Source organism: Mchenga conophoros, linkage group LG3 (genome assembly GCF_057382185.1).
Source record: "Mchenga conophoros isolate Kocher_MC1m ecotype Shallow Benthic linkage group LG3, M_conophoros_male_GT1.1, whole genome shotgun sequence".
Taxonomy (NCBI): domain Eukaryota; kingdom Metazoa; phylum Chordata; class Actinopteri; order Cichliformes; family Cichlidae; genus Mchenga; species Mchenga conophoros.
This window is the reverse complement of record NC_140528.1, coordinates 82,182,071-82,207,159: the sequence shown is the minus strand read 5'-3', so window position 1 is coordinate 82,207,159 and position 25,089 is coordinate 82,182,071. Positions and strand designations below refer to the sequence as shown.

Below are 25,089 nucleotides of genomic sequence, written 5' to 3'. Positions count from 1 at the left end.
TGTAAGTGGCCTCAGCCAGAAGCCACAGGCACTGGTGTGGTGTAAGTGGCCTCAGCCAGCAGCCACAGGCCCTTGTGTGGTGTAATTGGCCTCAATAGCAACTAAGGCCCTGGTGTGGTGTAGGTGGCCTAAGCCAGCAGCCACAGGCCCTGGTGTGGTGTAAGTGGCCTCAGCCAGTGCCACAGGCCCTGGTGTGGTGTAAGTGGCCTCAGCCAGTGCCACAGGCCCTGGTGTGGTGTAAGTGGCCTGAGCAAGAGCCACAGACCCTGGTGTGGTGTAATTGGCCTCAATAGCAACTAAGGCCCTGGTGTGGTGTAGGTGGCCTCAGCCAGCAGCCACAGGCCCTGGTGTGGTGTAAGTGGCCTAAGCCAGAGCCACAGGCCCTGGTGTGGTGTAAGTGGCCTGAGCAAGAGCCACAGACCCTGGTGTGGTGTAATTGGCCTCAATAGCAACTAATGCCCTGGTGTGGTGTAGGTGGCCTCAGCCAGCAGCCACAGGCCCTGATGTGGTGTAAGTGGCCCCAGCCGGTCACTCAGGCCCTTGTGTGGTGTAGGTTGCATCAGCTAGCAGCACAAGACATTGGAAAAGAGCCAAAAGCAGTGTCGTTAATGTGCCCTCATTAATGGGCAGCTGCTTTTGGTCTTTTAATACACCCCTTCTCTGGATCAAAAGCGGTTCAATGACATGAAAATCAAAGGCTTACAGCACCAGGTATTCCCAGGCAGTCTCCCATCCAAGTACTAACCAAGCCCAGCCCTGCTTAGCTTCCGAGATCAGACGAGGTCGGGCGTGCTCAGGGTGGTATGGCCATAAGCTGCTGGCCCCAGCACAATGACTCAATTTATGGATTCAAGTGATTAGGTGGCAAGTACCTGAAGTTACGAAGACAATCCTATAACCATACCTGCATGTTTGCATAATACCCTAACCCAAAGGCTCAGTTTAGCATTTATCCAACAGCACAGGCCCTGGATTGTTGAAGATGGCCTCAGGAACCAGCACAGGGCCTGGTGTGTTGTACATGGCCACAGCTAGCAGCACAGGGCCTGGTTTGGTGAAGATGGCCTAGGCCAGAAGAGCAGGGCCTGGTGTGATGTGAGTGGCCTGAGCAAGAGCCACATACCCTGGTGTGGTGTAATTGGCCTCAATAGCAACTAAGGCCCTGGTGTGGTGTAGGTGGCCTCAGCCAGCAGCCACAGGCCCTGGTGTGGTGTAAGTGGCCTCAATAGCAACTAAGGCCCTGGTGTGGTGTAAGTGGCCTGAGCAAGAGCCACATACCCTGGTGTGGTGTAATTGGCCTCAATAGCAACTAAGGCCCCGGTGTGGTGTAGGTGGCCTCAGCCAGGAGCCACAGGCCCTGGTGTGGTGTAAGTGGCCTGAGCAAGAGCCACAGGCCCTGGTGTGGTGTAAGTGGCCTGAGCAAGAGCCACAGGCCTGGTGTGGTGTAAGTGGCCTGAGCAAGAGCCACAGACCCTGATGTGGTGTAATTGGCCTCAATAGCAACTAAGGCCCTGGTGTGGTGTAGGTGGCCTCAGCCAGCAGCCACAGGCCCTGGTGTGGTGTAAGTGGCCTCAGCCAGAGCCACAGGCCCTGATGTGGTGTAAGTGGCCCCAGCCGGTCACTCAGGCCCTGGTGTGGTGTAGGTGGCATCAGCTAGCAGCACAAGACATTGGAAAAGAGCCAAAAGCAATGTCGTTAATGTGCCCTCATTAATGGGCAGCTGCTTTTGGTCTTTTAATACACCCCTTCTCTGGATCAAAAGCGGTTCAATGACATGAAAATGAAAGGCTTACAGCACCAGGTATTCCCAGGCAGTCTCCCATCCAAGTACTAACCAAGCCCAGCCCTGCTTAGCTTCCGAGATCAGACGAGGTCGGGTGTGCTCAGGGTGGTATGGCCGTAAGCTGCTGGCCCCAGCACAATGACTCAATTTATGGATTCAAGTGATTAGGTGGCAAGTACCTGAAGTTTCGAAGACAATCCTATAACCATACCTGCATGTTTGCATAATACCCTAACCCAAAGGCTCAGTTTAGCATTTATCCAACAGCACAGGCCCTGGATTGTTGAAGATGGCCTCAGGAACCAGCACAGGGCCTGGTGTATTGTACATGGCCACAGCTAGCAGCACAGGGCCTGGTTTGGTGAAGATGGCCTCGGCCAGAAGAGCAGGGCCTGGTGTGATGTGAGTGGCCTGAGCAAGAGCCACAGGCCCTGGTGTGGTGTAAGTGGCCTGAGCAAGAGCCACAGGCCCTGGTGTGGTGTAAGTGGCCTCAGCCAGCAGCCACAGGCCCTGGTGTGGTGTAAGTCACCTCAGCCAGAAGCCACAGTCCCTGGTGTGGTGTATGTGGCCTCAGCCAGCAGCCACAGGCCCTGTTGTGGTGTAACTGGCCTCAGCCAGAGCAACAGGCCCTGATGTGGTGTAAGTGGCCGCAGCCGGTCACTCAGGCCCTGGTGTGGTGTAAGTGGCCTGAGCAAGAGCCACAGACCCTGGTGTGGTGTAAATGGCCTCAATAGCAACTAAGGCCCTGGTGTGGTGTATGTGGCCTCAGCCAGCAGCCACAGGCCCTGTTGTGGTGTAACTGGCCTCAGCCAGAGCAACAGGCCCTGATGTGGTGTAAGTGGCCCCAGCCGGTCACTCAGGCCCTGGTGTGGTGTAGGTGGCCTCAGCCAGAAGCACAGGGCCTGGTGTGATATGAGTGGCCTGAGCAAGAGCCACAGGCCCTGGTGTGGTGTAAGTGGCCTGAGCAAGAGCCACAGGCCCTGGTGTGGTGTAAGTGGCCTGAGCAAGAGCCACAGGCCCTGGTGTGGTGTAGGTGGCCTCAGCCAGCAGCCACAGGCCCTGGTGTGGTGTAGGTGGCCTCAGCCAGCAGCCACAAGCCCTTGTGTGGTGTAAGTGGCCTGAGCCAGAGCCACAGGCCCTGGTGTGGTGTAACTGGCCTGAATAGCAAATAAGGCCCTGGTGTGGTGTAAGTGGCCTCAGCCAGAGCCACAGGCCCTGGTGTGGTGTAAGTGGCCTCAATAGCAACTAAGGCTCTGGTGTGGTGTAAGTGGCCTCAGCCAACAGCCACAGGCCCTGGTATGGTGTAAGTGGCCTCAGCCAGCAGCCACAGGCCCTGGTGTGGCGTAAGTGGCCAGAAGCACAGGGCCTGGTGTGATGTGAGTGGCCTGAGCAAGAGCCACAGACCCTGGTGTGGTGTAATTGGCCTCAATAGCAACTAAGGCCCTGGTGTCGTGTATGTGGCCTCAGCCAGCAGCCACAGGCCCTGGTGTGGTGTAACTGGCCTCAGCCAGCAGCCACAGGCCCTGGTGTGGTGTAAGTGGCCTCAGCCAGAGCCAAAGGCCCTGATGTGGTGTAAGTCGCCTCAGCTAGCAGCACAGGGCCTGGTTTGGTGAAGATGGCCTCGGCCAGAAGCACAGGACCTGGTTTGATATGAGTGGCCTGAGCCAGCAGCCACAGGCCCTGGTGTGGTGTAAGTGGCCTCAGCCAGCAGCAACAGGCCCGGGTGTGGTGTAAGTCTCCTCAGCCAGAAGCCACAGGCACTGGTGTGGTGTAAGTGGCCTAAGCCAGCAGCAACAGGCCCTGGTGTGGTGTAAGTCGCCTCAGCAAGCAGCCACAGGCCCTGGTGTGGTGTAGGTGGTCTCAGCCAGCAGCCACAGGCCCTGGTGTGGTGTAAGTGGCATCAGCCAGCAGCCACAGGCCCTGGTGTGGTGTAAGTGGCCTCAGCAAGAGCCACAGACCCTGGTGTGGTGTAATTGGCCTAAGCCAGAGCCACAGGCCCTGGTGTGGTGTAAGTGGCCTGAGCAAGCAGCACAGGGCCTGGTTTGGTGAAGATGGCCTCAGCAAGCAGCCACAGGCCCTGGTTTGGTGTAAGTGGCCTCAGCTAGCAGCCACAGGCCCTGGTGTGGTGTGAGTGGCCTCAGCCAGCAGCCACAGGCCCTGGTGTGGTCTAAGTGGCCTCAGCCAGTGCCACAGGCCCTGGTGTGGTGTAAGTGGCCTGAGCAAGAGTCACAGGCCCTGGTGTGGTGTAAGTGGCCTGAGCAAGTGCCACAGGCCCTGGTGTGGTGTAAGTGGCCTGAGCAAGTGCCACAGGCCCTGGTGTGGTGTAAGTGGCCTCAATAGCAAATAAGGCCCTGGTGTGGTGTAAGTGGCCTGAGCAAGAACCACAGGGCCTGGTTTGGTGAAGATGGCCTCGGCCAGAAGCGCAGGGCCTGGTGTGATGTGAGTGGCCTGAGCAAGAGCCACAGGCCCTGGTGTGGTGTAAGTGGCCTCAGCCAGCAGCAAAAGGGCCCTGGTGTGGTGTAAGTGGCCTCAGCCAGCAGCCACAGGCCCTGGTGTGGTGTATGTGGCCTCAGCCAGCAGCCACAGGCCCTGGTTTGGTGAAGACGGCCTCGGCCAGCAGCAACAGGACCTGGTTTGATATGAGTGGCCTGAGCCAGCAGCCACAGGCCCTGGTGTGGTGTAAGTGGCCTCAGCCAGCAGCAACAGGCCCTGGTGTGGTGTAAGTCGCCTCAGCCAGAAGCCACAGGCACTGGTGTGGTGTAAGTGGCCTCAGCCAGCAGCAACAGGCCCTGGTGTGGTGTAAGTCGCCTCAGCAAGCAGCCACAGGCCCTGGTGTGGTGTAGGTGGTCTCAGCCAGCAGCCACAGGCCCTGGTGTGGTGTAAGTGGCCTCAGCCAGCAGCCACAGGCCCTGGTGTGGTGTAAGTGGCCTCAGCAAGAGCCACAGACCCTGGTGTGGTGTAATTGGCCTAAGCCAGAGCCACAGGGCCTGGTGTGGTGTAAGTGGCCTGAGCAAGAACCACAGGGCCTGGTTTGGTGAAGATGGCCTCGGCCAGAAGCGCAGGGCCTGGTGTGATGTGAGTGGCCTGAGCAAGAGCCACAGGCCCTGGTGTGGTGTAAGTGGCCTCAGCCAGCAGCCACAGGCCCTGGTGTGGTGTAAGTGGCCTCAGCCAGCAGCCACAGGCCCTGGTGTGGTGTAAGTGGCCTGAGCAAGAGCCACAGGCCCTGGTGTGGTGTAAGTGGCCTGAGCAAGAGCCACAGACCCTGGTGTGGTGTAATTGGCCTCAATAGCAACTAATGCCCTGGTGTGGTGTAAGTGGCCTCAGCCAGCAGCCACAGGCCCTGGTGTGGTGTAGGTGGCCTCAGCTAGCAGCCACAGGCCCTGGTGTGGTGTGAGTGGCCTCAGCCAGCAGCCACAGGCCCTGGTGTGGTCTAAGTGGCCTCAGCCAGTGCCACAGGCCCTGGTGTGGTGTAAGTGGCCTGAGCAAGAGCCACAGGCCCTGGTGTGGTGTAAGTGGCCTCAGCCAGCAGCCACAGGCCCTGGTGTGGTGTAAGTGGCCTGAGCAAGTGCCACAGGTCCTGGTGTGGTGTAAGTGGCCTAAGCCAGAGCCACAGGCCCTGGTGTGGTGTAAGTGGCCTCAATAGCAAATAAGGCCCTGGTGTGGTGTAAGTGGCCTGAGCAAGAACCACAGGGCCTGGTTTGGTGAAGATGGCCTCGGCCAGAAGCGCAGGGCCTGGTGTGATGTGAGTGGCCTGAGCAAGAGCCACAGGCCCTGGTGTGGTGTAAGTGGCCTCAGCCAGCAGCCACAGGCCCTGGTGTGGTGTAAGTGGCCTCAGCCAGAAGCCACAGGCACTGGTGTGGTGTAAGTGGCCTCAGCCAGCAGCAAAAGGGCCCTGGTGTGGTGTAGGTGGCCTCAGCCAGCAGCCACAGGCCCTGGTGTGGTGTAAGTGGTCTCAATAGCAACTAAGGCCCTGGTGTGGTGTAAGTGGCTTCAGCCAGCAGCCACAGGACCTGGTGTGGTGTAAGTGGCCTCAATAGCAACTAAGGCCCTGGTGTGGTGTAAATGGCCTCAGCCAGCAGCCACAGGCCCTGGTGTGGTGTAGGTGGCCTCAGCCAGCAGCCACAGGCCCTGGTGTGGTGTAAGTGGCCTCAATAGCAACTAAGGCCCTGGTGTGGTGTAAGTGGCTTCAGCCAGCAGCCACAGGCTCTGGTGTGGTGTAACTGGCCTCAGCCAGCAGCCACAGGCCCTGGTGTGGTGTAAGTGGCCTCAGCCAGAGCCACAGGCCCTGATGTGGTGTAAGTGGCCCCAGCCGGTCACTCAGGCCCTGGTGTGGTGTAGGTGGCATCAGCTAGCAGCACAAGACATTGGAAAACAGCCAAAAGCAGTGTCGTTAATGTGCCCTCATTAATGGGCAGCTGCTTTTGGTCTTTTAATACACCCCTTCTCTGGATCAAAAGCGGTTCAATGACATGAAAATGAAAGGCTTACAGCACCAGGTATTCCCAGGCAGTCTCCCATCCAAGTACTAACCAAGCCCAGCCCTGCTTAGCTTCCGAGATCAGACGAGGTCGGGCTTGCTTAGGGTGGTATGGCCGTAAGCTGCTGGCCCCAGCACAATGTCTCAATTTATGGATTCAAGTGATTAGGTGGCAAGTACCTGAAGTTACGAAGACAATGCTATAACCATACCTGCATGTTTGCATAATACCCTAACCCAAAGGCTCAGTTTGGCATTTATCCAACAGCACAGGCCCTGGATTGTTGAAGATGGCCTCAGGAACCAGCACAGGGCCTGGTGTGTTGTACATGGCCACAGCAAGCAGCACAGGGCCTGGTTTGGTGAAGATGGCCTCAGCCAGAAGCACAGGGCCTGGTGTGATATGAGTGGCCTGAGCAAGAGCCACAGGCCCTGGTGTGGTGTAAGTGGCCTGAGCAAGAGCCACAGGCCCTGGTGTGGTGTAAGTGGCCTGAGCAAGAGCCACAGGCCCTGGTGTGGTGTAGGTGGCCTCAGCCAGCAGCCACAGGCCCTGGTGTGGTGTAGGTGGCCTCAGCCAGCAGCCACAAGCCCTTGTGTGGTGTAAGTGGCCTCGGCCAGAGCCACAGGCCCTGGTGTGGTGTAACTGGCCTGAATAGCAAATAAGGCCCTGGTGTGGTGTAAGTGGCCTCAGCCAGAGCCACAGGCCCTGGTGTGGTGTAAGTGGCCTCAATAGCAACTAAGGCTCTGGTGTGGTGTAAGTGGCCTCAGCCAACAGCCACAGGCCCTGGTATGGTGTAAGTGGCCTCAGCCAGCAGCCACAGGCCCTGGTGTGGCGTAAGTGGCCAGAAGCACAGGGCCTGGTGTGATGTGAGTGGCCTGAGCAAGAGCCACAGACCCTGGTTTGGTGTAATTGGCCTCAATAGCAACTAAGGCCCTGGTGTGGTGTATGTGGCCTCAGCCAGCAGCCACAGGCCCTGGTGTGGTGTAACTGGCCTCAGCCAGCAGCCACAGGCCCTGGTGTGGTGTAAGTGGCCTCAGCCAGAGCCAAAGGCCCTGATGTGGTGTAAGTCGCCTCAGCTAGCAGCACAGGGCCTGGTTTGGTGAAGATGGCCTCGGCCAGAAGCACAGGACCTGGTTTGATATGAGTGGCCTGAGCCAGCAGCCACAGGCCCTGGTGTGGTGTAAGTGGCCTCAGCCAGCAGCAACAGGCCCTGGTGTGGTGTAAGTCTCCTCAGCCAGAAGCCACAGGCACTGGTGTGGTGTAAGTGGCCTCAGCCAGCAGCAACAGGCCCTGGTGTGGTGTAAGTCGCCTCAGCAAGCAGCCACAGGCCCTGGTGTGGTGTAGGTGGTCTCAGCCAGCAGCCACAGGCCCTGGTGTGGTGTAAGTGGCATCAGCCAGCAGCCACAGGCCCTGGTGTGGTGTAAGTGGCCTCAGCAAGAGCCACAGACCCTGGTGTGGTGTAATTGGCCTAAGCCAGAGCCACAGGCCCTGGTGTGGTGTAAGTGGCCTGAGCAAGCAGCACAGGGCCTGGTTTGGTGAAGATGGCCTCAGCAAGCAGCCACAGGCCCTGGTTTGGTGTAAGTGGCCTCAGCTAGCAGCCACAGGCCCTGGTGTGGTGTGAGTGGCCTCAGCCAGCAGCCACAGGCCCTGGTGTGGTCTAAGTGGCCTCAGCCAGTGCCACAGGCCCTGGTGTGGTGTAAGTGGCCTGAGCAAGAGCCACAGGCCCTGGTGTGGTGTAAGTGGCCTGAGCAAGTGCCACAGGCCCTGGTGTGGTGTAAGTGGCCTGAGCAAGTGCCACAGGCCCTGGTGTGGTGTAAGTGGCCTCAATAGCAAATAAGGCCCTGGTGTGGTGTAAGTGGCCTGAGCAAGAACCACAGGGCCTGGTTTGGTGAAGATGGCCTCGGCCAGAAGCGCAGGGCCTGGTGTGATGTGAGTGGCCTGAGCAAGAGCCACAGGCCCTGGTGTGGTGTAAGTGGCCTCAGCCAGCAGCCACAGGCCCTGGTGTGGTGTAAGTGGCCTCAGCCAGAAGCCACAGGCACTGGTGTGGTGTAAGTGGCCTCAGCCAGCAGCCACAGGCCCTTGTGTGGTGTAATTGGCCTCAATAGCAACTAAGGCCCTGGTGTGGTGTAGGTGGCCTAAGCCAGCAGCCACAGGCCCTGGTGTGGTGTAAGTGGCCTCAGCCAGTGCCACAGGCCCTGGTGTGGTGTAAGTGGCCTCAGCCAGTGCCACAGGCCCTGGTGTGGTGTAAGTGGCCTGAGCAAGAGCCACAGACCCTGGTGTGGTGTAATTGGCCTCAATAGCAACTAAGGCCCTGGTGTGGTGTAGGTGGCCTCAGCCAGCAGCCACAGGCCCTGGTGTGGTGTAAGTGGCCTAAGCCAGAGCCACAGGCCCTGGTGTGGTGTAAGTGGCCTGAGCAAGAGCCACAGGGCCTGGTTTGGTGAAGATGGCCTCGGCCAGAAGCGCAGGGCCTGGTGTGATGTGAGTGGCCTGAGCAAGAGCCACAGGCCCTGGTGTGGTGTAAGTGGCCTCAGCCAGCAGCCACAGGCCCTGGTGTGGTGTAAGTCGCCTCAGCCAGAAGCCACAGGCACTGGTGTGGTGTAAGTGGCCTCAGCCAGCAGCAAAAGGGCCCTGGTGTGGTGTAAGTCGCCTCAGCCAGCAGCCACAGGCCCTGGTGTGGTGTAGATGGCCTCAGCCAGCAGCCACAGGCCCTGGTGTGGTGTAAGTGGCCTCAGCCAGCAGCCACAGGCCCTGGTGTGGTCTAAGTGGCCTCAGCCAGAAGCACAGGGCCTGGTGTGATATGAGTGGCCTGAGCAAGAGCCACAGGCCCTGGTGTGGTGTAAGTGGCCTGAGCAAGAGCCACAGGCCCTGGTGTGGTGTAAGTGGCCTGAGCAAGAGCCACAGGCCCTGGTGTGGTGTAGGTGGCCTCAGCCAGCAGCCACAAGCCCTTGTGTGGTGTAAGTGGCCTCAGCCAGCAGCCACAGGCCCTGGTGTGGTGTAAGTGGCCTCAGCCAGTGCCACAGGCCCTGGTGTGGTGTAAGTGGCCTGAGCAAGAGCCACAGACCATGGTGTGGTGTAATTGGCCTCAATAGCAACTAAGGCCCTGGTGTGGTGTAAGTGGCCTCAGCCAGCAGCCACAGGCCCTGGTGTGGTGTAAGTGGCCTCAGCCAGAGCCACAGGCCCTTATGTGGTGTAAGTGGCCCCAGCCGTTCACTCAGGCCCTGGTGTGGTGTAGGTGGCATCAGCTAGCAGCACAAGACATTGGAAAACAGCCAAAAGCAATGTCGTTAATGTGCCCTCATTAATGGGCAGCTGCTTTTGGTCTTTTAATACACCCCTTCTCTGGATCAAAAGCGGTTCAATGACATGAAAATGAAAGGCTTACAGCACCAGGTATTCCCAGGCAGTCTCCCATCCAAGTACTAACCAAGCCCAGCCCTGCTTAGCTTCCGAGATCAGACGAGGTCGGGCGTGCTCAGGGTGGTATGGCCGTAAGCTGCTGGCCCCAGCACAATGTCTCAATTTATGGATTCAAGTGACTAGGTGGCAAGTACCTGAAGTTACGAAGACAATCCTATAACCATACCTGCATGTTTGCATAATACCCTAACCCAAAGGCTCAGTTTGGCATTTATCCAACAGCACAGGCCCTGGATTGTTGAAGATGGCGTCAGGAACCAGCACAGGGCCTGGTGTGTTGTACATGGCCACAGCAAGCAGCACAGGGCCTGGTTTGGTGAAGATGGCCTCGGCCAGAAGCACAGGGCCTGGTGTGATATGAGTGGCCTGAGCAAGAGCCACAGGCCCTGGTGTGTTGTAAGTGGCCTCAGCCAGCAGCCACAGGCCCTGGTGTGGTGTAGGTGGCCTCAGCCAGCAGCCACAGGCCCTTGTGTGGTGTAATTGGCCTCAATAGCAACTAAGGCCCTGGTGTGGTGTAGGTGGCCTCAGCCAGCAGCCACAGGCCCTGGTGTGGTGTAAGTGGCCTCAGCCAGTGCCACAGGCCCTGGTGTGGTGTAAGTGGCCTGAGCAAGAGCCACAGACCCTGGTGTGGTGTAATTGGCCTCAATAGCAACTAAGGCCCTGGTGTGGTGTAGGTGGCCTCAGCCAGCAGCCACAGGCCCTGGTGTGGTGTAAGTGGCCTCAGCCAGCAGCCACAGGCCCTGGTGTGGTGTAAGTGGCCTGAGCAAGAGCCACAGGCCCTGGTGTGGTGTAAGTGGCCTGAGCAAGAGCCACAGACCCTGGTGTGGTGTAATTGGCCTCAATAGCAACTAATGCCCTGGTGTGGTGTAGGTGGCCTCAGCCAGCAGCCACAGGCCCTGGTGTGGTGTAAGTGGCCTCAGCCAGCAGCCACAGGCCCTGGTGTGGTGTAAGTCGCCTCAGCCAGAAGCCACAGGCACTGGTGTGGTGTAAGTGGCCTCAGCCAGCAGCAAAAGGGCCCTGGTGTGGTGTAAGTGGCCTCAGCCAGCAGCCACAGGCCCTGGTGTGGTGTATGTGGCCTCAGCCAGCAGCCACAGGCCCTGGTTTGGTGAAGATGGCCTCGGCCAGCAGCAACAGGACCTGGTTTGATATGAGTGGCCTGAGCCAGCAGCCACAGGCCCTGGTGTGGTGTAAGTGGCCTCAGCCAGCAGCAACAGGCCCTGGTGTGGTGTAAGTCGCCTCAGCCAGAAGCCACAGGCACTGGTGTGGTGTAAGTGGCCTCAGCCAGCAGCAACAGGCCCTGGTGTGGTGTAAGTCGCCTCAGCAAGCAGCCACAGGCCCTGGTGTGGTGTAGGTGGTCTCAGCCAGCAGCCACAGGCCCTGGTGTGGTGTAAGTGGCCTCAGCCAGCAGCCACAGGCCCTGGTGTGGTGTAAGTGGCCTCAGCAAGAGCCACAGACCCTGGTGTGGTGTAATTGGCCTAAGCCAGAGCCACAGGCCCTGGTGTGGTGTAAGTGGCCTGAGCAAGAACCACAGGGCCTGGTTTGGTGAAGATGGCCTCGGCCAGAAGCGCAGGGCCTGGTGTGATGTGAGTGGCCTGAGCAAGAGCCACAGGCCCTGGTGTGGTGTAAGTGGCCTCAGCCAGCAGCCACAGGCCCTGGTGTGGTGTAAGTGGCCTCAGCCAGCAGCCACAGGCCCTGGTGTGGTGTATGTGGCCTCAGCCAGCAGCCACAGGCCCTGGTTTGGTGAAGATGGCCTCGGCCAGCAGCAACAGGACCTGGTTTGATATGAGTGGCCTGAGCCAGCAGCCACAGGCCCTGGTGTGGTGTAAGTGGCCTCAGCCAGCAGCAACAGGCCCTGGTGTGGTGTAAGTCGCCTCAGCCAGAAGCCACAGGCACTGGTGTGGTGTAAGTGGCCTCAGCCAGCAGCAACAGGCCCTGGTGTGGTGTAAGTCGCCTCAGCAAGCAGCCACAGGCCCTGGTGTGGTGTAGGTGGTCTCAGCCAGCAGCCACAGGCCCTGGTGTGGTGTAAGTGGCCTCAGCCAGCAGCCACAGGCCCTGGTGTGGTGTAAGTGGCCTCAGCAAGAGCCACAGACCCTGGTGTGGTGTAAGTGGCCTGAGCAAGCAGCACAGGGCCTGGTTTGGTGAAGATGGCCTCAGCAAGCAGCCACAGGCCCTGGTTTGGTGTAAGTGGCCTCAGCTAGCAGCCACAGGCCCTGGTGTGGTGTGAGTGGCCTCAGCCAGCAGCCACAGGCCCTGGTGTGGTCTAAGTGGCCTCAGCCAGTGCCACAGGCCCTGGTGTGGTGTAAGTGGCCTGAGCAAGAGCCACAGGCCCTGGTGTGGTGTAAGTGGCCTGAGCAAGTGCCACAGGCCCTGGTGTGGTGTAAGTGGCCTGAGCAAGTGCCACAGGCCCTGGTGTGGTGTAAGTGGCCTCAATAGCAAATAAGGCCCTGGTGTGGTGTAAGTGGCCTGAGCAAGAACCACAGGGCCTGGTTTGGTGAAGATGGCCTCGGCCAGAAGCGCAGGGCCTGGTGTGATGTGAGTGGCCTGAGCAAGAGCCACAGGCCCTGGTGTGGTGTAAGTGGCCTCAGCCAGCAGCCACAGGCCCTGGTGTGGTGTAAGTGGCCTCAGCCAGAAGCCACAGGCACTGGTGTGGTGTAAGTGGCCTCAGCCAGCAGCCACAGGCCCTTGTGTGGTGTAATTGGCCTCAATAGCAACTAAGGCCCTGGTGTGGTGTAGGTGGCCTAAGCCAGCAGCCACAGGCCCTGGTGTGGTGTAAGTGGCCTCAGCCAGTGCCACAGGCCCTGGTGTGGTGTAAGTGGCCTCAGCCAGTGCCACAGGCCCTGGTGTGGTGTAAGTGGCCTGAGCAAGAGCCACAGACCCTGGTGTGGTGTAATTGGCCTCAATAGCAACTAAGGCCCTGGTGTGGTGTAGGTGGCCTCAGCCAGCAGCCACAGGCCCTGGTGTGGTGTAAGTGGCCTAAGCCAGAGCCACAGGCCCTGGTGTGGTGTAAGTGGCCTGAGCAAGAGCCACAGGGCCTGGTTTGGTGAAGATGGCCTCGGCCAGAAGCGCAGGGCCTGGTGTGATGTGAGTGGCCTGAGCAAGAGCCACAGGCCCTGGTGTGGTGTAAGTGGCCTCAGCCAGCAGCCACAGGCCCTGGTGTGGTGTAAGTCGCCTCAGCCAGAAGCCACAGGCACTGGTGTGGTGTAAGTGGCCTCAGCCAGCAGCAAAAGGGCCCTGGTGTGGTGTAAGTCGCCTCAGCCAGCAGCCACAGGCCCTGGTGTGGTGTAGATGGCCTCAGCCAGCAGCCACAGGCCCTGGTGTGGTGTAAGTGGCCTCAGCCAGCAGCCACAGGCCCTGGTGTGGTCTAAGTGGCCTCAGCCAGAAGCACAGGGCCTGGTGTGATATGAGTGGACTGAGCAAGAGCCACAGGCCCTGGTGTGGTGTAAGTGGCCTGAGCAAGAGCCACAGGCCCTGGTGTGGTGTAAGTGGCCTGAGCAAGAGCCACAGGCCCTGGTGTGGTGTAGGTGGCCTCAGCCAGCAGCCACAAGCCCTTGTGTGGTGTAAGTGGCCTCAGCCAGCAGCCACAGGCCCTGGTGTGGTGTAAGTGGCCTCAGCCAGTGCCACAGGCCCTGGTGTGGTGTAAGTGGCCTGAGCAAGAGCCACAGACCATGGTGTGGTGTAAGTGGCCTCAGCCAGCAGCCACAGGCCCTGGTGTGGTGTAAGTGGCCTCAGCCAGAGCCACAGGCCCTTATGTGGTGTAAGTGGCCCCAGCCGTTCACTCAGGCCCTGGTGTGGTGTAGGTGGCATCAGCTAGCAGCACAAGACATTGGAAAACAGCCAAAAGCAATGTCGTTAATGTGCCCTCATTAATGGGCAGCTGCTTTTGGTCTTTTAATACACCCCTTCTCTGGATCAAAAGCGGTTCAATGACATGAAAATGAAAGGCTTACAGCACCAGGTATTCCCAGGCAGTCTCCCATCCAAGTACTAACCAAGCCCAGCCCTGCTTAGCTTCCGAGATCAGACGAGGTCGGGCGTGCTCAGGGTGGTATGGCCGTAAGCTGCTGGCCCCAGCACAATGTCTCAATTTATGGATTCAAGTGACTAGGTGGCAAGTACCTGAAGTTACGAAGACAATCCTATAACCATACCTGCATGTTTGCATAATACCCTAACCCAAAGGCTCAGTTTGGCATTTATCCAACAGCACAGGCCCTGGATTGTTGAAGATGGCGTCAGGAACCAGCACAGGGCCTGGTGTGTTGTACATGGCCACAGCAAGCAGCACAGGGCCTGGTTTGGTGAAGATGGCCTCGGCCAGAAGCACAGGGCCTGGTGTGATATGAGTGGCCTGAGCAAGAGCCACAGGCCCTGGTGTGTTGTAAGTGGCCTCAGCCAGCAGCCACAGGCCCTGGTGTGGTGTAGGTGGCCTCAGCCAGCAGCCACAGGCCCTTGTGTGGTGTAATTGGCCTCAATAGCAACTAAGGCCCTGGTGTGGTGTAGGTGGCCTCAGCCAGCAGCCACAGGCCCTGGTGTGGTGTAAGTGGCCTCAGCCAGTGCCACAGGCCCTGGTGTGGTGTAAGTGGCCTGAGCAAGAGCCACAGACCCTGGTGTGGTGTAATTGGCCTCAATAGCAACTAAGGCCCTGGTGTGGTGTAGGTGGCCTCAGCCAGCAGCCACAGGCCCTGGTGTGGTGTAAGTGGCCTCAGCCAGCAGCCACAGGCCCTGGTGTGGTGTAAGTGGCCTGAGCAAGAGCCACAGGCCCTGGTGTGGTGTAAGTGGCCTGAGCAAGAGCCACAGACCCTGGTGTGGTGTAATTGGCCTCAATAGCAACTAATGCCCTGGTGTGGTGTAGGTGGCCTCAGCCAGCAGCCACAGGCCCTGGTGTGGTGTAAGTGGCCTCAGCCAGCAGCCACAGGCCCTGGTGTGGTGTAAGTCGCCTCAGCCAGAAGCCACAGGCACTGGTGTGGTGTAAGTGGCCTCAGCCAGCAGCAAAAGGGCCCTGGTGTGGTGTAAGTGGCCTCAGCCAGCAGCCACAGGCCCTGGTGTGGTGTATGTGGCCTCAGCCAGCAGCCACAGGCCCTGGTTTGGTGAAGATGGCCTCGGCCAGCAGCAACAGGACCTGGTTTGATATGAGTGGCCTGAGCCAGCAGCCACAGGCCCTGGTGTGGTGTAAGTGGCCTCAGCCAGCAGCAACAGGCCCTGGTGTGGTGTAAGTCGCCTCAGCCAGAAGCCACAGGCACTGGTGTGGTGTAAGTGGCCTCAGCCAGCAGCAACAGGCCCTGGTGTGGTGTAAGTCGCCTCAGCAAGCAGCCACAGGCCCTGGTGTGGTGTAGGTGGTCTCAGCCAGCAGCCACAGGCCCTGGTGTGGTGTAAGTGGCCTCAGCCAGCAGCCACAGGCCCTGGTGTGGTGTAAGTGGCCTCAGCAAGAGCCACAGACCCTGGTGTGGTGTAATTGGCCTAAGCCAGAGCCACAGGCCCTGGTGTGGTGTAAGTGGCCTGAGCAAGAACCACAGGGCCTGGTTTGGTGAAGATGGCCTCGGCCAGAAGCGCAGGGCCTGGTGTGATGTGAGTGGCCTGAGCAAGAGCCACAGGCCCTGGTGTGGTGTAAGTGGCCTCAGCCAGCAGCCACAGGCCCTGGTGTGGTGTAAGTGGCCTCAGCCAGCAGCCACAGGCCCTGGTGTGGTGTATGTGGCCTCAGCCAGCAGCCACAGGCCCTGGTTTGGTGAAGATGGCCTCGGCCAGCAGCAACAGGACCTGGTTTGATATGAGTGGCCTGAGCCAGCAGCCACAGGCCCTGGTGTGGTGTAAGTGGCCTCAGCCAGCAGCAACAGGCCCTGGTGTGGTGTAAGTCGCCTCAGCCAGAAGCCACAGGCACTGGTGTGGTGTAAGTGGCCTCAGCCAGCAGCAACAGGCCCTGGTGTGGTGTAAGTCGCCTCAGCAAGCAGCCACAGGCCCTGGTGTGGTGTAGGTGGTCTCAGCCAGCAGCCACAGGCCCTGGTGTGGTGTAAGTGGCCTCAGCCAGCAGCCACAGGCCCTGGTGTGGTGTAAGTGGCCTCAGCAAGAGCCACAGACCCTGGTGTGGTGTAAGTGGCCTGAGCAAGCAGCACAGGGCCTGGTTTGGTGAAGATGGCCTCAGCAAGCAGCCACAGGCCCTGGTTTGGTGTAAGTGGCCTCAGCTAGCAGCCACAGGCCCTGGTGTGGTGTGAGTGGCCTCAGCCAGCAGCCACAGGCCCTGGTGTGGTCTAAGTGGCCTCAGCCAGTGCCACAGGCCCTGGTGTGGTGTAAGTGGCCTGAGCAAGAGCCACAGGCCCTGGTGTGGTGTAAGTGGCCTGAGCAAGTGCCACAGGCCCTGGTGTGGTGTAAGTGGCCTGAGCAAGTGCCACAGGCCCTGGTGTGGTGTAAGCAGCCTCAATAGCAAATAAGGCCCTGGTGTGGTGTAAGTGGCCTGAGCAAGAACCACAGGGCCTGGTTTGGTGAAGATGGCCTCGGCCAGAAGCGCAGGGCCTGGTGTGATGTGAGTGGCCTGAGCAAGAGCCACAGGCCCTGGTGTGGTGTAAGTGGCCTCAGCCAGCAGCCACAGGCCCTGGTGTGGTGTAAGTGGCCTCAGCCAGAAGCCACAGGCACTGGTGTGGTGTAAGTGGCCTCAGCCAGCAGCCACAGGCCCTTGTGTGGTGTAATTGGCCTCAATAGCAACTAAGGCCCTGGTGTGGTGTAGGTGGCCTAAGCCAGCAGCCACAGGCCCTGGTGTGGTGTAAGTGGCCTCAGCCAGTGCCACAGGCCCTGGTGTGGTGTAAGTGGCCTCAGCCAGTGCCACAGGCCCTGGTGTGGTGTAAGTGGCCTGAGCAAGAGCCACAGACCCTGGTGTGGTGTAATTGGCCTCAATAGCAACTAAGGCCCTGGTGTGGTGTAGGTGGCCTCAGCCAGCAGCCACAGGCCCTGGTGTGGTGTAAGTGGCCTAAGCCAGAGCCACAGGCCCTGGTGTGGTGTAAGTGGCCTGAGCAAGAGCCACAGGGCCTGGTTTGGTGAAGATGGCCTCGGCCAGAAGCGCAGGGCCTGGTGTGATGTGAGTGGCCTGAGCAAGAGCCACAGGCCCTGGTGTGGTGTAAGTGGCCTCAGCCAGCAGCCACAGGCCCTGGTGTGGTGTAAGTCGCCTCAGCCAGAAGCCACAGGCACTGGTGTGGTGTAAGTGGCCTCAGCCAGCAGCAAAAGGGCCCTGGTGTGGTGTAAGTCGCCTCAGCCAGCAGCCACAGGCCCTGGTGTGGTGTAGATGGCCTCAGCCAGCAGCCACAGGCCCTGGTGTGGTGTAAGTGGCCTCAGCCAGCAGCCACAGGCCCTGGTGTGGTCTAAGTGGCCTCAGCCAGAAGCACAGGGCCTGGTGTGATATGAGTGGACTGAGCAAGAGCCACAGGCCCTGGTGTGGTGTAAGTGGCCTGAGCAAGAGCCACAGGCCCTGGTGTGGTGTAAGTGGCCTGAGCAAGAGCCACAGGCCCTGGTGTGGTGTAGGTGGCCTCAGCCAGCAGCCACAAGCCCTTGTGTGGTGTAAGTGGCCTCAGCCAGCAGCCACAGGCCCTGGTGTGGTGTAAGTGGCCTCAGCCAGTGCCACAGGCCCTGGTGTGGTGTAAGTGGCCTGAGCAAGAGCCACAGACCATGGTGTGGTGTAAGTGGCCTCAGCCAGCAGCCACAGGCCCTGGTGTGGTGTAAGTGGCCTCAGCCAGAGCCACAGGCCCTTATGTGGTGTAAGTGGCCCCAGCCGTTCACTCAGGCCCTGGTGTGGTGTAGGTGGCATCAGCTAGCAGCACAAGACATTGGAAAACAGCCAAAAGCAATGTCGTTAATGTGCCCTCATTAATGGGCAGCTGCTTTTGGTCTTTTAATACACCCCTTCTCTGGATCAAAAGCGGTTCAATGACATGAAAATGAAAGGCTTACAGCACCAGGTATTCCCAGGCAGTCTCCCATCCAAGTACTAACCAAGCCCAGCCCTGCTTAGCTTCCGAGATCAGACGAGGTCGGGCGTGCTCAGGGTGGTATGGCCGTAAGCTGCTGGCCCCAGCACAATGTCTCAATTTATGGATTCAAGTGACTAGGTGGCAAGTACCTGAAGTTACGAAGACAATCCTATAACCATACCTGCATGTTTGCATAATACCCTAACCCAAAGGCTCAGTTTGGCATTTATCCAACAGCACAGGCCCTGGATTGTTGAAGATGGCGTCAGGAACCAGCACAGGGCCTGGTGTGTTGTACATGGCCACAGCAAGCAGCACAGGGCCTGGTTTGGTGAAGATGGCCTCGGCCAGAAGCACAGGGCCTGGTGTGATATGAGTGGCCTGAGCAAGAGCCACAGGCCCTGGTGTGTTGTAAGTGGCCTCAGCCAGCAGCCACAGGCCCTGGTGTGGTGTAGGTGGCCTCAGCCAGCAGCCACAGGCCCTTGTGTGGTGTAATTGGCCTCAATAGCAACTAAGGCCCTGGTGTGGTGTAGGTGGCCTCAGCCAGCAGCCACAGGCCCTGGTGTGGTGTAAGTGGCCTCAGCCAGTGCCACAGGCCCTGGTGTGGTGTAAGTGGCCTGAGCAAGAGCCACAGACCCTGGTGTGGTGTAATTGGCCTCAATAGCAACTAAGGCCCTGGTGTGGTGTAGGTGGCCTCAGCCAGCAGCCACAGGCCCTGGTGTGGTGTAAGTGGCCTCAGCCAGCAGCCACAGGCCCTGGTGTGGTGTAAGTGGCCTGAGCAAGAGCCACAGGCCCTGGTGTGGTGTAAGTGGCCTGAGCAAGAGCCACAGACCCTGGTGTGGTGTAATTGGCCTCAATAGCAACTAATGCCCTGGTGTGGTGTAGGTGGCCTCAGCCAGCAGCCACAGGCCCTGGTGTGGTGTAAGTGGCCTCAGCCAGCAGCCACAGGCCCTGGTGTGGTGTAAGTCGCCTCAGCCAGAAGCCACAGGCACTGGTGTGGTGTAAGTGGCCTCAGCCAGCAGCAAAAGGGCCCTGGTGTGGTGTAAGTGGCCTCAGCCAGCAGCCACAGGCCCTGGTGTGGTGTATGTGGCCTCAGCCAGCAGCCACAGGCCCTGGTTTGGTGAAGATGGCCTCGGCCAGCAGCAACAGGACCTGGTTTGATATGAGTGGCCTGAGCCAGCAGCCACAGGCCCTGGTGTGGTGTAAGTGGCCTCAGCCAGCAGCAACAGGCCCTGGTGTGGTGTAAGTCGCCTCAGCCAGAAGCCACAGGCACTGGTGTGGTGTAAGTGGCCTCAGCCAGCAGCAACAGGCCCTGGTGTGGTGTAAGTCGCCTCAGCAAGCAGCCACAGGCCCTGGTGTGGTGTAGGTGGTCTCAGCCAGCAGCCACAGGCCCTGGTGTGGTGTAAGTGGCCTCAGCCAGCAGCCACAGGCCCTGGTGTGGTGTAAGTGGCCTCAGCAAGAGCCACAGACCCTGGTGTGGTGTAATTGGCCTAAGCCAGAGCCACAGGCCCTGGTGTGGTGTAAGTGGCCTGAGCAAGAACCACAGGGCCTGGTTTGGTGAAGATGGCCTCGGCCAGAAGCGCAGGGCCTGGTGTGATGTGAGTGGCCTGAGCAAGAGCCACAGGCCCTGGTGTGGTGTAAGTGGCCTCAGCCAGCAGCCACAGGCCCTGGTGTGGTGTAAGTGGCCTCAGCCAGCAGCCACAGGCCCTGGTGTGGTGTAAGTGGCCTGAGCAAGAGCCACAGGCCCTGGTGTGGTGTAAGTGGCCTGAGCAAGAGCCACAGACCCTGGTGTGGTGTAATTGGCCTCAATAGCAACTAATGCCCTGGTGTGGTGTAAGTGGCCTCAGCCAGCAGCCACAGGCCCTGGTGTGGTGTAAGTGGCCTCAGCTAGCAGCCACAGGCCCTGGTGTGGTGTGAGTGGCCTCAGCCAGCAGCCACAGGCCCTGGTGTGGTCTAAGTGGCCTCAGCCAGTGCCACAGGCCCTGGTGTGGTGTAAGTGGCCTGAGCAAGAGCCACAGGCCCTGGTGTGGTGTAAGTGGCCTCAGCCAGCAGCCACAGGCCCTGGTGTGGTGTAAGTGGCCTGAGCAAGTGCCACAGGCCCTGGTGTGGTGTAAGTGGCCTAAGCCAGAGCCACAGGCCCTGGTGTGGTGTAAGTGGCCTCAATAGCAAATAAGGCCCTGGTGTGGTGTAAGTGGCCTGAGCAAGAACCACAGGGCCTGGTTTGGTGAAGATGGCCTCGGCCAGAAGCGCAGGGCCTGGTGTGATGTGAGTGGCCTGAGCAAGAGCCACAGGCCCTGGTGTGGTGTAAGTGGCCTCAGCCAGCAGCCACAGGCACTGGTGTGGTGTAAGTGGCCTCAGCCAGAAGCCACAGGCACTGGTGTGGTGTAAGTGGCCTCAGCCAACAGCAAAAGGGCCCTGGTGTGGTGTAGGTGGCCTCAGCCAGCAGCCACAGGCCCTGGTGTGGTGTAAGTGGTCTCAATAGCAACTAAGGCCCTGGTGTGGTGTAAGTGGCTTCAGCCAGCAGCCACAGGCCCTGGTGTGGTGTAAGTGGCCTCAATAGCAACTAAGGCCCTGGTGTGGTGTAAATGGCCTCAGCCAGCAGCCACAGGCCCTGGTGTGGTGTAGGTGGCCTCAGCCAGCAGCCACAGGCCCTGGTGTGGTGTAAGTGGCCTCAATAGCAACTAAGGCCCTGGTGTGGTGTAAGTGGCTTCAGCCAGCAGCCACAGGCTCTGGTGTGGTGTAACTGGCCTCAGCCAGCAGCCACAGGCCCTGGTGTGGTGTAAGTGGCCTCAGCCAGAGCCACAGGCCCTGATGTGGTGTAATTGGCCTCAATAGCAACTAATGCCCTGGTGTGGTGTAGGTGGCCTCAGCCAGCAGCCACAGGCCCTGGTGTGGTGTAAGTGGCCTGAGCAAGAGCCACAGGCCCTGGTGTGGTGTAAGTGGCCTGAGCAAGAGCCACAGACCCTGGTGTGGTGTAATTGGCCTCAATAGCAACTAATGCCCTGGTGTGGTGTAGGTGGCCTCAGCCAGCAGCCACAGGCCCTGGTGTGGTGAAAGTGGCCTCAGCCAGAGCCACAGGCCCTGATGTGGTGTAAGTGGCCCCAGCCGGTCACTCAGGCCCTTGTGTGGTGTAGGTTGCATCAGCTAGCAGCACAAGACATTGGAAAAGAGCCAAAAGCAGTGTCATTAATGTGCCCTCATTAATGGGCAGCTGCTTTTGGTCTTTTAATACACCCCTTCTCTGGATCAAAAGCGGTTCAATGACATGAAAATGAAAGGCTTACAGCACCAGGTATTCCCAGGCAGTCTCCCATCCAAGTACTAACCAAGCCCAGCCCTGCTTAGCTTCCGAGATCAGACGAGGTCGGGCGTGCTCAGGGTGGTATGGCCGTAAGCTGCTGGCTCCAGCACAATGTCTCAATTTGTGGATTCAAGTGATTAGGTGGCAAGTACCTGAAGTTACGAAGACAATGCTATAACCATACCTGCATGTTTGCATAATACCCTAACCCAAAGGCTCAGTTTGGCATTTATCCAACAGCACAGGCCCTGGATTGTTGAAGATGGCCTCAGGAACCAGCACAGGGCCTGGTGTGTTGTACATGGCCACAGCAAGGAGCACAGGGCCTGGTTTGGTGAAGATGGCCTCGGCCAGAAGCGCAGGGCCTGGTGTGATGTGAGTGGCCTGAGCAAGAGCCACAGGCCTTGGTGTGGTGTAAGTGGCCTCAGCCAGCAGCCACAGGCCCTGGTGTGGTGTAAGTCGCCTCAGCCAGAAGCCACAGGCACTGGTGTGGTGTAAGTGGCCTCAGCCAGCAGCCACAGGCCCTGGTGTGGTGTAGGTGGCCTCAGCCAGCAGCCACAGGCCCTGGTGTGGTGTAGGTGGCCTCAGCCAGCAGCCACAGGCACTGGTGTGGTGTAAGTGGCCTCAGCCAGCAGCCACAGGCCCTGGTGTGGTGTAAGTGGCCTGAGCAAGAGCCACAGGCCCTGGTGTGGTGTAATTGGCCTCAATAGCAACTAATGCCCTGGTGTGGTGTAGGTGGCCTCAGCCAGCAGCCACAGGCCCTGGTGTGGTGTAAGTGGCCTCAGCCAGCAGCCACAGGCCGTGGTGTGGTGTAAGTGGCCTGAGCAAGTGCCACAGGCCTGGTGTGGTGTAAGTGGCCTGAGCAAGAGCCACAGACCCTGGTGTGGTGTAATTGGCCTCAATAGCAACTAATGCCCTGGTGTGGTGTAGGTGGCGTCAGCCAGCAGCCACAGGCCCTGGTGTGGTGTAAGTGGCCTCAGCCAGCAGCCACAGGCCCTGGTGTGGTGTAAGTGGCCTCAGCCAGCAGCCACAGGCCCTGGTGTGGTGTAAGTGGCCTCAGCCAGAGCCACAGGCCCTTATGTGGTGTAAGTGGCCCCAGCCGTTCACTCAGGCCCTGGTGTGGTGTAGGTGGCATCGGCTAGCAGCACAAGACATTGGAAAACAGCCAAAAGCAATGTCGTTAATGTGCCCTCATCAATGGGCAGCTGCTTTTGGTCTTTTAATACACCCCTTCTCTGGATCAAAAGCGGTTCAATGACATGAAAATGAAAGGCTTACAGCACTAGGTATTCCCAGGCAGTCTCCCATCCAAGTACTAACCAAGCCCAGCCCTGCTCAGCTTCCGAGATCAGACGAGGTCGGGCGTGCTCAGGGTGGTATGGCCGTAAGCTGCTGGCCCCAGCACAATGTCTCAATTTATGGATTCAGGTGATTAGTTGGCAAGTACCTGAAGTTACGAAGACAATCCTATAACCCTACCTTCATGTTTGCATAATACCCTAACCCAAAGGCTCAGTTTAGCATTTATCCAACAGCACAGGCCCTGGATTGTTGAAGATGGCCTCAGGAACCAGCACAGGGCCTGGTGTGTTGTACATGGCCACAGCTAGCAGCACAGGGCCTGGTTTGGTGAAGATGGCCTCGGCCAGAAGCGCAGGGCCTGGTGTGATGTGAGTGGCCTGAGCAAGAGCCACAGGCCCTGGTGTGGTGTAATTGGCCTCAGCCAGCAGCCACAGGCCCTGGTGTGGTGTAAGTCGCCTCAGACAGAAGCCACAGGCACTGGTGTGGTGTAAGTGGCCTCAGCCAGCAGCAAAAGGGCCCTGGTGTGGTGTAAGTCGCCTCAGCCAGCAGCCACAGGCCCTGGTGTGGTGTAGGTGGCCTCAGCCAGCAGCCACAGGCCCTGGTGTGGTGTAAGTGGCCTGAGCAAGAGCCACAGGCCCTGGTGTGGTGTAAGTGGCCTGAGCAAGAGCCACAGACCCTGGTGTGGTGTAATTGGCCTCAATAGCAACTAATGCCCTGGTGTGGTGTAGGTGGCCTCAGCCAGCAGCCACAGGCCCTGGTGTGGTGTAAGTGGCCTGAGCAAGAGCCACAGGCCCTGGTGTGGTGTAAGTGGCCTGAGCAAGAGCCACAGACCCTGGTGTGGTGTAATTGGCCTCAATAGCAACTAATGCCCTGGTGTGGTGTAGGTGGCCTCAGCCAGCAGCCACAGGCCCTGGTGTGGTGAAAGTGGCCTCAGCCAGAGCCACAGGCCCTGATGTGGTGTAAGTGGCCCCAGCCGGTCCCTCAGGCCCTTGTGTGGTGTAGGTTGCATCAGCTAGCAGCACAAGACATTGGAAAAGAGCCAAAAGCAATGTCGTTAATGTGCCCTCATTAATGGGCAGCTGCTTTTGGTCTTTTAATACACCCCTTCTCTGGATCAAAAGCGGTTCAATGACATGAAAATGAAAGGCTTACAGCACCAGGTATTCCCAGGCAGTCTCCCATCTAAGTACTAACCAAGCCCAGCCCTGCTTAGCTTCCGAGATCAGACGAGGTCGGGCGTGCTCAGGGTGGTATGGCCGTAAGCTGCTGGCTCCAGCACAATGTCTCAATTTATGGATTCAAGTGATTAGGTGGCAAGTACCTGAAGTTACGAAGACAATGCTATAACCATACCTGCATGTTTGCATAATACCCTAACCCAAAGGCTCAGTTTGGCATTTATCCAACAGCACAGGCCCTGGATTGTTGAAGATGGCCTCAGGAACCAGCACAGGGCCTGGTGTGTTGTACATGGCCACAGCAAGGAGCACAGGGCCTGGTTTGGTGAAGATGGCCTCGGCCAGAAGCGCAGGGCCTGGTGTGATGTGAGTGGCCTGAGCAAGAGCCACAGGCCTTGGTGTGGTGTAAGTGGCCTCAGCCAGCAGCCACAGGCCCTGGTGTGGTGTAAGTCGCCTCAGCCAGAAGCCACAGGCACTGGTGTGGTGTAAGTGGCCTCAGCCAGCAGCCAAAGGCCCTGGTGTGGTGTAGGTGGCCTCAGCCAGCCGCCACAGGGCCTGGTGTGGTGTAGGTGGCCTCAGCCAGCAGCCACAGGCCCTGGTGTGGTGTAAGTGGCCTCAGCCAGCAGCCACAGGCCCTGGTGTGGTGTAAGTGGCCTGAGCAAAAGCCACAGGCCCTGGTGTGGTGTAAGTGGCCTGAGCAAGAGCCACAGACCCTGGTGTGGTGTAATTGGCCTCAATAGCAACTAATGCCCTGGTGTGGTGTAGGTGGCCTCAGCCAGCAGCCACAGGCCCTGGTGTGGTGTAAGTCGCCTCAGCCAGAAGCCACAGGCACTGGTGTGGTGTAAGTGGCCTCAGCCAGCAGCAAAAGGGCCCTGGTGTGGTGTAAGTGGCCTCAGCCAGCAGCCACAGGCCCTGGTGTGGTGTAGGTGGCCTCAGCCAGCAGCCACAGGCCCTTGTGTGGTGTAATTGGCCTCAATAGCAACTAAGGCCCTGGTGTGGTGTAGGTGGCCTGAGCAAGCAGCACAGGGCCTGGTTTGGTGAAGATGGCCTCAGCAAGCAGCCACAGGCCCTGGTTTGGTGTAATTGGCCTAAGCCAGAGCCACAGGCCCTTGTGTGGTGTAATTGGCCTCAATAGCAACTAAGGCCCTGGTGTGGTGTAGGTGGCCTGAGCAAGCAGCACAGGGCCTGGTTTGGTGAAGATGGCCTCAGCAAGCAGCCACAGACCCTGGTGTGGTGTAATTGGCCTAAGCCAGAGCCACAGGCCCTGGTGTGGTGTAAGTGGCCTGAGCAAGCAGCACAGGGCCTGGTTTGGTGAAGATGGCCTCAGCAAGCAGCCACAGGCCCTGGTTTGGTGTAAGTGGCCTCAGCTAGCAGCCACAGGCCCTGGTGTGGTGTGAGTGGCCTCAGCCAGCAGCCACAGGCCCTGGTGTGGTCTAAGTGGCCTCAGCCAGTGCCACAGGCCCTGGTGTGGTGTAAGTGGCCTGAGCAAGAGCCACAGGCCCTGGTGTGGTGTAAGTGGCCTGAGCAAGTGCCACAGGCCCTGGTGTGGTGTAAGTGGCCTGAGCAAGTGCCACAGGCCCTGGTGTGGTGTAAGTGGCCTCAATAGCAAATAAGGCCCTGGTGTGGTGTAAGTGGCCTGAGCAAGAACCACAGGGCCTGGTTTGGTGAAGATGGCCTCGGC

At 59.1% G+C, this 25,089-nt stretch overlaps 8 non-coding genes and 1 pseudogene across 8 annotated transcripts; all 9 read right to left on the bottom strand.

Moving 5' to 3' along the window:
- Positions 1 to 696: 696 nt before the first annotated feature.
- On the bottom strand, positions 697 to 815 carry LOC146580973 (5S ribosomal RNA). The gene has a single exon (XR_014891921.1). It is a non-coding gene; the product is annotated as a 5S ribosomal RNA (ribosomal RNA).
- A 971-nt stretch (positions 816 to 1,786) lies between these two features.
- On the bottom strand, positions 1,787 to 1,905 carry LOC146580972 (5S ribosomal RNA). Its single transcript, XR_014891811.1, has one exon. It is a non-coding gene; the product is annotated as a 5S ribosomal RNA (ribosomal RNA).
- Positions 1,906 to 6,264: 4,359 nt separating this feature from the next.
- On the bottom strand, positions 6,265 to 6,383 carry LOC146580971 (5S ribosomal RNA; annotated as a pseudogene).
- Positions 6,384 to 9,636: 3,253 nt separating this feature from the next.
- LOC146580970 (5S ribosomal RNA) lies at positions 9,637 to 9,755 on the bottom strand. Its single transcript, XR_014891793.1, has one exon. It is a non-coding gene; the product is annotated as a 5S ribosomal RNA (ribosomal RNA).
- Positions 9,756 to 13,618: 3,863 nt separating this feature from the next.
- Positions 13,619 to 13,737, bottom strand: LOC146580969 (5S ribosomal RNA). Its single transcript, XR_014891792.1, has one exon. It is a non-coding gene; the product is annotated as a 5S ribosomal RNA (ribosomal RNA).
- A 3,863-nt stretch (positions 13,738 to 17,600) lies between these two features.
- On the bottom strand, positions 17,601 to 17,719 carry LOC146580968 (5S ribosomal RNA). The gene has a single exon (XR_014891791.1). It is a non-coding gene; the product is annotated as a 5S ribosomal RNA (ribosomal RNA).
- Positions 17,720 to 20,904: 3,185 nt separating this feature from the next.
- On the bottom strand, positions 20,905 to 21,023 carry LOC146580967 (5S ribosomal RNA). The gene has a single exon (XR_014891790.1). It is a non-coding gene; the product is annotated as a 5S ribosomal RNA (ribosomal RNA).
- A 1,176-nt stretch (positions 21,024 to 22,199) lies between these two features.
- On the bottom strand, positions 22,200 to 22,318 carry LOC146580966 (5S ribosomal RNA). The gene has a single exon (XR_014892036.1). It is a non-coding gene; the product is annotated as a 5S ribosomal RNA (ribosomal RNA).
- Positions 22,319 to 23,375: 1,057 nt separating this feature from the next.
- Positions 23,376 to 23,494, bottom strand: LOC146580965 (5S ribosomal RNA). The gene has a single exon (XR_014891905.1). It is a non-coding gene; the product is annotated as a 5S ribosomal RNA (ribosomal RNA).
- Positions 23,495 to 25,089: the final 1,595 nt, after the last annotated feature.